The 10,298-nt window shown below is 42.4% G+C and overlaps 1 long non-coding RNA gene across 3 annotated transcripts in view; it reads right to left on the minus strand.

The window, feature by feature from the left end:
• Positions 1–7,188, minus strand: part of LOC130346891 (uncharacterized) — a 29,462-nt gene extending 22,274 nt beyond the window's left edge. The window contains exon 1 of one of the 3 annotated variants that reach the window (XR_008885060.1): positions 7,074–7,188. This is a non-coding gene — a long non-coding RNA (uncharacterized LOC130346891). Of the gene's footprint in view, positions 1–5,104; positions 5,224–7,073 lie in introns of those variants that run through there. The other 2 variants (XR_008884977.1, XR_008885020.1) reach the window with 2 other exon arrangements.
• Positions 7,189–10,298: the final 3,110 nt, after the last annotated feature.

The raw sequence follows: 10,298 nt of genomic DNA on the forward strand, positions 1-10,298 counted from the left end.
ATACCCTCTGAGTATAATACTGCCACACATTGTATCCTCTGTATATAACACTACCACATACTGTACTCTCTGAATATGATACTATTACACACAGCATATAACCTTGCCATACAGTAAACCTTATATGATACATCATACCTCTGAAATGCAAAATACTCTGTGCCCCTCACATATAGTAATAATGCCTCCTGCACTGTGCCCCCTACATATTAAATATAACAATGCCCAGTGATGTCAGAGTACAGTGAAAAAACACCCAATGATGTCACAATACAGGGATAATACAGCCAGTGATGTCACAACACAGGGATAATACAGCAAATGATGTCATAGTAGAAGGATTATACACCGAATGACGTTACAGTACTGGGATAATACTCAGTGATGTCACAATACAGGGATAATACACACAGTGATGTCACAATACAGGGATAATACAGCCAATGATGTCACAGTAGAAGGATTATACACCGAATGATGTTACAGTACTGGGATAATAAACAGTGATGTCACAATACAGGGATAATACAGCCAATGATGTCACAGTACAAGGATTATACACCGAATTATGTTACAGTACTGGGATAATACACAGTGATGTCACAATACAGGGATGATACAGACAATGATATTACAGTACAAGGATAATACACACAATGATGTCACAATACAGGAGTAATACACACAGTGATGTCACATTACAGGGATAATACACACAGTGATGTCACCGTAAGGGAATAATACACACAGTGATGTCACCGTAAGGGAATAATACACACAGTGATGTCACAGTACAGGGATAATACACACAATGATGTCACAGTACAGGGGTAATATACACAGTGATGTCATAGTACAGGGATAATACACACAGTGATGTCACCGTAAGGGAATAATGCACACAGTGATGTCACCGTAGGGGAATAATACACACAGTGATGTCACCTTAGGGGAAAAATACACACAGTGATGTCACCGTAGGGTAATAATACACACAGTGATGTCCCCGTAGGGGAATAATACACACAGTGATGTCACCGTAGGGGAATAATACACACAGTGATGTCACAATACAGGGATAATATACACAATGATGTCACAGTACAGGGATAATACACACAGTGATGTCACAGTACTGGGATAATAAACACAGTGATGTCACAGTACAGCGATAATACACACAGTGATGTCACAGTACTGGGATAATAAACACATTGATGTCACAGTACAGGGATAATAAACACAGTGATGTCACAGTACAGGGATAATACACACAGTGATGTCACAGTACAGGGATAATACACACAGTGATGTCACAGTACAGGGATAACACACACAGTGATGTCACAATACAGGGATAATACACACAGTGATGTCATAGTACAGGGATAATACACACAGTGATGTCATAGGACAGGGATAATACACACAGTGATGTCACAGTACAGGGATAACACACACAGTGATGTCACAGTACAGGGATACTACACACAGTGATGTCACAGTACAAGTATAAGACACACAGTGATGTCACAGTACAAGGATAATACACACAGTGATGTCATAGTACAGGGATAATACACACAGTGATGTCATAGGACAGGGATAATACACACAGTGATGTCATAGTACAGGTATAATACACACAGTGATGTCACAGTACAGAGACAATACGCACAGTGATTTCACAGTACATGGATTATAAACACAGTGATGTCACGGTACAGGGATAATACACACAGTGATGTCACAGTACAGGGATAATACACACAGTGATGTCACAGTACAGGGATAATACACACAGTGATGTCACACTACAGGGATAATACACAGTAATGTCACGGTACAGGGATAATACACACAGTGATGTCACGGTACAGGGATAATACACACAGTGATGTCACAGTACAGGGATAATACACACAGTGATGTCACAGTATAGAGATAATACACAGTGATGTCACAGTATAGAGATAATACACAGTGATGTCACAGTACAGGGATAATACACACAGTGATGTCACAGTACAGGGATAACACACACAGTGATGTCACAGTACAGGGGTACTATACACAGTGATGTCACAGTACAAGTATAAGACACACAGTGATGTCACAGTACAGGGATAATACACACAGTGATGTCACAGTACAGGGATAATACACACAGTGATGTCACAGTACAGGGATAACACACACAGTGATGTCACAGTACAGGGATAATACACACAATGGTATAACAGTACAGGGATAATACACACAGTGACGTCACAATACATGGATAATACACACAGTGATGTCATAGTACAGGGATAATACACACAGTGATGTCATAGTACAGGTATAATACACACAGTGATGGCCCAGTACAGGAATAACACACACAGTGATGTCACAGTACAGGGATACTACACACAGCAATGTCACAGTACAAGTATAAGACACACAGTGATGTCACAGTACAGAGATAATACACACAGTGATGTCACAGTATAGAGACAATACACAGAGTGATGTCACAGTATAGAGACAATACACACAGTGATGTTACAGTACCTGGATTAAAAACACAGTGATGTCAGGGTACAGGGATAATACACACAGTGATGTCACAGTACAGGGATAATACACACAGTGATGTCACAGTATAGAGATAATACACAGTGATGTCACAGTACAGGGATACTACACACAGTGATGTCACAGTACAGGGATAATACACACAATGGTATAACAGTACAGGGATAATACACACAGTGACGTCACAATACATGGATAATACACACAGTGATGTCATAGTACAGGGATAATACACACAGTGATGTCATAGTACAGGTATAATACACACAGTGATGGCCCAGTACAGGGATAACACACACAGTGATGTCACAGTACAGGGATACTACACACAGCAATGTCACAATACAAGTATAAGACACACAGTGATGTCACAGTACAGAGATAATACACACAATGGTGTAACAGTACAGGGATAATACACACAGTGATGTCAAAGTACAGGGATAATACACACAGTGATGTCACAGTATAGAGACAATACACAGAGTGATGTCACAGTATAGAGACAATACACACAGTGATGTTACAGTACCTGGATTAAAAACACAGTGATGTCAGGGTACAGGGATAATACACACAGTGATGTCACAGTACAGGGATAATACACACAGTGATGTCACAGTATAGAGATAATACACAGTGATGTCCCAGTACAGGGATAATACACACAGGGATGTCACAGTACAGGGATAACACACACAGTGATGTCACAGTATAGAGATAATACACAGTGATGTCACAATACAGGGATAATACACACAGTGATGTTACAGTACAGGGATAATACACAGTGATGTCACAGTATAGGGATAATACACAGTGATGTCACAGTACAGGGATAATACACACAGTGATGTCACAGTACAGGGATAATACACACAGTGATGTCACAGTACAGGGATAATACACACAGTGATGTCACAGTACAGGGATAATACACAAAGTGATGTCAAGGGACAGGGATAATACACACAGTGATGTCACAGTATAGAGATAATATGCATAGTGATGTCACAGTACTGGGAAAATTCACAGTGATGTCACAGTACAGGGATAATACACACAGTGATGTCACAGTACAGGGATAATACACACAGTGATGTCACAGTACAGGGATAATACACACAGTGATGTCACAATACAGGGATAATACACACAGTGATGTCACAGTATAGAGACAATACACACAGTGATGTCATAGTACATGGATTATAAACACAGTGATGTCACAGTACAGGGATAATACACACAGTGATGTCACAGTACAGGGATAATACACACAGTGATGTCACAGTACTGGGATAATACACAGTGATGTCACAGTACTGGGATAATACACAGTGATGTCACAGTACAGGGATAATACACACAGTGATGTCACAGTACAGGGATAATACACACAGTGATGTCACAATACAGGGATAATACACACAGTGATGTCATAGTACAGGGATAATGCACACAGTGATGTCATAGGACAGATATAATACACACAGTTACATAGTTACATAGTTAGTACGGTCGAAAAAAGACATATGTCCATCAAGTCCAACCAGGGAATTAAGGGGTAGGGGTGTGGCGCGATATTGAGGAAGGGATGGGATTTTATATTTCTTCATAAGCATTAATGTTATTTTGTTCCAGGAATGTATCTAATCCTGTTTTAAAGCTGTTAATTGTTCCTTCTGTGACCAGTTCCTGAGGTAGACCGTTCCATAAATTCACAGTCCTCACGGTAAAGAAGGTGTGTCGCCCCTTTAGACTAAACCTTTTCTTCTCCAGACGGAGGGAGTGCCCCCTCGTCCTTTGGGGGGTTTAACCTGGAACAGTTTTTCTCCATATTTTTTGTATGGGCCATTAATTTACTTATATACGTTTATCATATCCCCCCTTAAACGTCTCTTCTCAAGACTAAACAATTGTAACTCCTTTAATCGCTCCTCATAGCTAAGATGTTCCATGCCCCATATTAGTTTAGTCGCGCGTCTCTGCACCCTTTCCAACTCCGCAGTGTCCCTTTTATGGACAGGTGCCCAAAACTGAACAGCATATTCCAGGTGAGGCCGTACCAATGCTTTATAGTGATGTCACAGTATAGAGATAATATGCATAGTGATGTCACAGTACTGGGATAATACACAGTGATGTCACAGTACAGAGATAATACACACAGTGATGTCACAGTATACAGATAATATGCATAGTGATGTCACAGTACTGGGATAATACACAGTGATGTCACAGTACAGAGATAATACACACAGTGATGTCACAGTATACAGATAATATGCATAGTGATGTCACAGTACTGGGATAATACACACAGTGATGTCACAGTACAGGGATAATACACAGTGATGTCACAGTACAGGGATAATACGCACAGTGATGTCACAGTACAGGGATAATACGCACAGTGATGTCACAGTACAGGGATAATACGCACAGTGAAATCGCAGTACAAGGATAATAAACAGTACAGGGTTAATATGCAAGTATAGAACAGTACAGGGTTAGAACTCACAATGTGGTGGGGTGAGGATTGGCAGGGGTCAGGGACAGTATTTATAGTGTTACCTATGTAACCTGCCTGTCAGCCATCATCCACTGTTCACTGCACTCTGGTCCTTCCTCTGACCCCAGCAGGCCTCCGTATGAGTCTGTGATCACATGACCAGCAGTGGGAGGAGCTGAGCTGGAGGCCGAGATCGCTGTGTGTATGGCAGTGGTTTCCAAGCAGGTGCATACAGATATAGCAAAACTACAACTCCCAGCATGTCCGGACAGCTTTTGGCTATCTGGGCATGCTGGGAGCTGTGGTTATCAACAGCTGGATGGACACTGGTTGGGAAACACTGCTGTACGGAGGCAGTGAAGGGGTCCATATATATATATGTATATATATATATATATATATATATATATATATATGTATACATACAGTGATCCCCCAACATACGATGGTAATCCGTTCCAAATGGACCATCGTTTGTTGAAACCATCGTATGTTGAGGGATCCGTGCAATGTAAAGTATAGGACAGTGGTCTACAACCTGCGGACCCCCAGATGTTGCAAAACTACAACACCCAGCATGGGGCATGCTGGGAGTTGTAGTTTTGCAGCATCTGGAGGTCCGCAGGTTGTAGACCACTGTTAGACGAAGTTGTACTCACCTGTCCCTGCTGCTCCGGACCGTCACCGCTCGTCACCGCTGCCCTGGACGTCGCTGTCCATCGATGTCGCTGCGTCCCCGAGGCGTTCCCGGCGCACCGGCAAGGCCTCTGCTTCCCCGGAATCCTCACTCTCCGTCACCGCCATCACGTCGCTACGCACCCCGCTCCTATTGGATGATGGGATGGAGTGCGCGGCGACATGATGACGACGATGGAGAGCGCCGACGATGCAGGGGATCCCGAAGAGGACACGCCGGAGCCCCGAGGACAGGTAAGTGATCGTCAGCGGAGCACACGGTGCACCGTAACCGGCTATCCGGTGTCAGCTGAAGCAGTCTGCGCTGCCGGATAGTCGTTTATGCGATGGCCCCGACATACAAAAGCATCGTATGTTGATGCTGCCTTCAACATGCGATGGCGGGGGGTCACTGTATATATATATATATATATATATATATATATATATATATATATATATATATATATAATATTCACCCTCCCCTGGTTCTCCACTCATGGCAGAGCTGATAATGATGCGCACAGTCATGAAGCCACTGCGGAGCCAGTCACAGGGGCGGGGGTGTTCAGGGGGCCAGGATTGCCGCCCCCAAGAAAAGTGCGCTATAGGAAGAACCGGCCCTGGCTGCCGCGCAGCTTTAGCGTGGGGCTAATGGGCTAGCTGCTTTGGGCACCCAGGAATGAGAGGGTCTAGGGCAGCTGCCCCTTTTGCCCCATGTTAAAGAGGCCCTGATTGGATGGCGCCTTTTCCCAACAGCAATTATAAGATCTCTCCCCAGATGTCCAATGGGATTTAGATCTGGACTCATTGCTGCTACTTCAGAACTCTCCAGCGCTTTGTTGTCATCCATTTCTGGGGGCTTTTTGACGTATGTTTGGGGTCACTGTCCTGCTAGAAGACCCAATATCTCGGACACAAACCCAGCTTTCTGACAATGGGCTGTACAGTGCAACCCAAAATCCGTTGGTAATCCCCGCCCCCTCCCATAGACTTGCATTGAGGGGGCGGGGCTATGACTTCATAAGCTCCTGACAACGGCTCCAGCGTTCGGAACAGTTTGTTCCAAACGCTGAGCAGCAGAGTACCCCTTTAAACGAGCTGTAGGAACAGGATCTATCTGCTTCTATGGTCAAAACAAAAATACTCCATAGCACTGAACTTTCCAGGCAGACATTGGGAGTTAGACTTCCTAAATTTCAAGGAGCCGGTGGAACGGGGGGGGGGGGGGGGGGGGGGGGAGCATCTGGTGCTAGTTAAGTGTGTTTGTAGGACGGCCAATGAACACTGCTCAGTGTCTCACCTTTCATTCCACCGCAGTACGGAGGTAAAGTGTACGGAATAAATGCTCTTCAGATTGATTCAACGTGAAATATCAGATCATTGCCCAAAATGCCTCCCCATGGCCTCACATCTTCTGAGAAGTCAAACAGCAAGACACGGCTTTGGTAGAGGGAAAAATCTCACTTTCGATTACACCTCTACACAATGACAGGAAATGAGATCATGTTCAGCAATTACGATGTAGTGTGCACCAGAGCCGTAGTCATATGTCTTAAACAAACCATAAGAATAACAATTGTCAGTCTAAAAAGGAAATAGAGGAAGCTGTCAGCTTGATGGAGATCACCTTTATGTGCTGTCACTTTACATTGTATACTGTCTGCTGGGTGTTTAGGATATCAGAAAAATGATGCTAATAATAATTTAGAATACCTTTAAACTCTTAGGACTTGGTCTATGGTATGTGCATGTGTGTAATGTGTGTGTATATATATATACTGTGTATAAATGTGTGTGTGTATACTGTGTGTAATGTGTGTGTATATATACGTTGTGTAATGTGTGTTTATATATACTGTGTGTAATGTGTAATGTATATGTACAGTGGGGATCAACAGTTTGGGCACCCCAGGTAAAAATTTGTATTAATGTGCATAAAGAAGCCAAGGAAAGATGGAAAAATCTCCAAAAGGCATCAAATTACATATTAGACATTCTTATAATATGTCAACAAAAATTTGAATTTATTTCCATCATTTACACTTTCAAAATAACAGAAAACAAAAAAATGGCGCCTGAAAAAGTTTGGGCACCCTGCAGAATTTATAGCATGCACTGCCCCCTTTGCAAAGCCGAGACCTGCCAGTGTCATGGATTGTTCTCAATCATCATCTGGGAAGACCAGGTGATGTCAATCTCAAAAGGTTTTAAATGCCCAGACTCATCTGACCTTGCCCCAACAATCCGCACCATGGGTCCTTCTAAGCAGTTGTCTAGAAATCTGAAACTGAAAATAGTTGACGCTCACAAAGCTGGAGAAGGTTATAAGAAGATAGCAAAATGTTTTCAGATGTCAATATCCTCTGTTGGGAATGTAATTAAGAAATGGCCGTCATCAGGAACAGTGGAAGTTAAAGCAAGATCTGGAAGACCAAGAAAAATATCAGGCAGAACAGCTCGCAGGATTGTGAGAAAAACAATACAGAACCCACGTTTGACTGCACAATCCCTCCAGAAAGATCTGGCAGACACTAGAGTTGTGGTACACTATTCCACTATAAAGAGATACTTGTACAAATATGGTCTTCATGGAAGAGTCATCAGAAGAAAACCTCTTCTACGTCCTTACCACAAAAATCAGCGTTTGAACTTTGCAAATGAACATATAAACAAGCCTGATGCATTTTGGAAACAAGTTCTGTGGACTGATGAGGTTAAAATTGAACTTTTTGGCCGGAATGAGCAAAGGTACGTTTGGAGAAGAAGGGGAACAGAATTTAATGAAAAGAACATCTGTCCAACTGTTAAGCATGGGGGTGGATCAATCATGCTTTGGGGTTGTATTGAAGCCAGTGGCACAGGGAACATCTCACGAGTAGAAGGAAAAATGGATTCAATAAAATTTCAGCAAATTTTGGATGCTAACTTGATGCCATCTGTGAAAAAGCTGAAGTTAAAGAGAGGATGACTTCTACAAATGGATAATGATCCTAAACACACCTCGAAATCCACGGGGGATTACATCAAGAGGCGTAAACTGAAGGTTTTGCCATGGCCTTCACAATCTCCTGACCTCAACATAATTGAAAATCTATGGATAGACCTTAAAAGAGCAGTGCATGACAGACAGCCCAGAAATCTCAAAGAACTGGAAGACTTTTGTAAGGAAGAATGGGCAAAGATACCTCAAACAAGAATTGAAAGACTCTTGGCTGGCTCCAAAAAGCGTTTACAAGCTGTGATACTTGCCAAAGGGGGCAGTACAAGATATGAACTCTGCAGGGTGCCCACATTTTTTGCAGACGCCATTTTTTTGTTTTTTGTTATTTTGAAAGTGTAAATGATGGAAATAAAATCTAACTTTTGGTGACATATTATAAGAATGTCTAATCTGTAATTTGATGCCTTTTGGAGATTTTTCCATTTTTCCTTGGCTTCTTTATACACATTAATATAAATTTTTACCTGGGGTACCCAAACTTTTGATCCCCACTGTATATATACTGTGTATGCATGTGTGTATACTGTACAACACAATGGGCATACTTTTAAACCCTAACCCCTACATGCAGTATAACCCCTTTAAGGAGTCTGGGACTTCTATTACTTTACAGGCTCTGGGGTCCATATTCATTTTTTTAGGAGGGTCAGTAATCTGTATTGCTTTAAGTGGTCTGTATTTGTGTAGGTACTTGGTAGTCAGCCTTATCTTGATCATTTCAATCATAAGGGCCCCCCAACATATGGGGCCACATTTTTTTTTTTTTTAATATAGGTCTAACATTCTGTCTTAAAGGGGTAGTCCACTGGCCAGTGTTTGGAACTAAACGTTCCCAAAACTGTTTTCCTGCTGCGGGGTTCGGCCATGCCCCTCGTGATGTCATGGTCACGCCCAATGCAAGTCTACGGGAGGGGGCGTGACTCCAGCAGCACGAAAACAGCGTATGTACAGAATGCCTCCTCCCACATGCAGATGACTCCTCCCACATCCTTCCATTACTTGTACTGGGAATGCTGGGGGATGGGGGTAAGAGCCAAGCTCTGAGCCTACAGATCATATCTATAGTGATATTATACTAAAATATGAGGATTTTTTTTCCAGTTTTGGATATTTCCTTTAAGTGGTTTACATCTGACCAGACCATTCATAACATATTACGGCAAGTCATGAACAATATTTATTCAGTGGAAACCACATGAATGCGACCAGTTTGTTTTCTTTCAGGAAACACGCGTAGTACATCATCCTAATTTTTGGGCTGTCCAGCAGCTGAAATGACTCTCTCTCTCTGGTACTGGAGGGGCGAGGGCTCCGGGTCTCTGGGGTGTCCTGTCCTACACATGTACAGGAAATTGAATGCAGAAATGATTGCATATTAGGCTGTTAAGGAAGTGACAGGGCTATAAAGCAGATCTTTCATTGCCACCATTAGAAACATTCCTATTGCAGCGGGTCACAATTTAACAGTGACTTCATGTCGCAATTATACGCGGAGTAGTCGAAAATAAGTATTTTTTTTTGTAA

Source organism: Hyla sarda, chromosome 1, assembly GCF_029499605.1.
Source record: "Hyla sarda isolate aHylSar1 chromosome 1, aHylSar1.hap1, whole genome shotgun sequence".
Lineage (NCBI taxonomy): Eukaryota > Metazoa > Chordata > Amphibia > Anura > Hylidae > Hyla > Hyla sarda.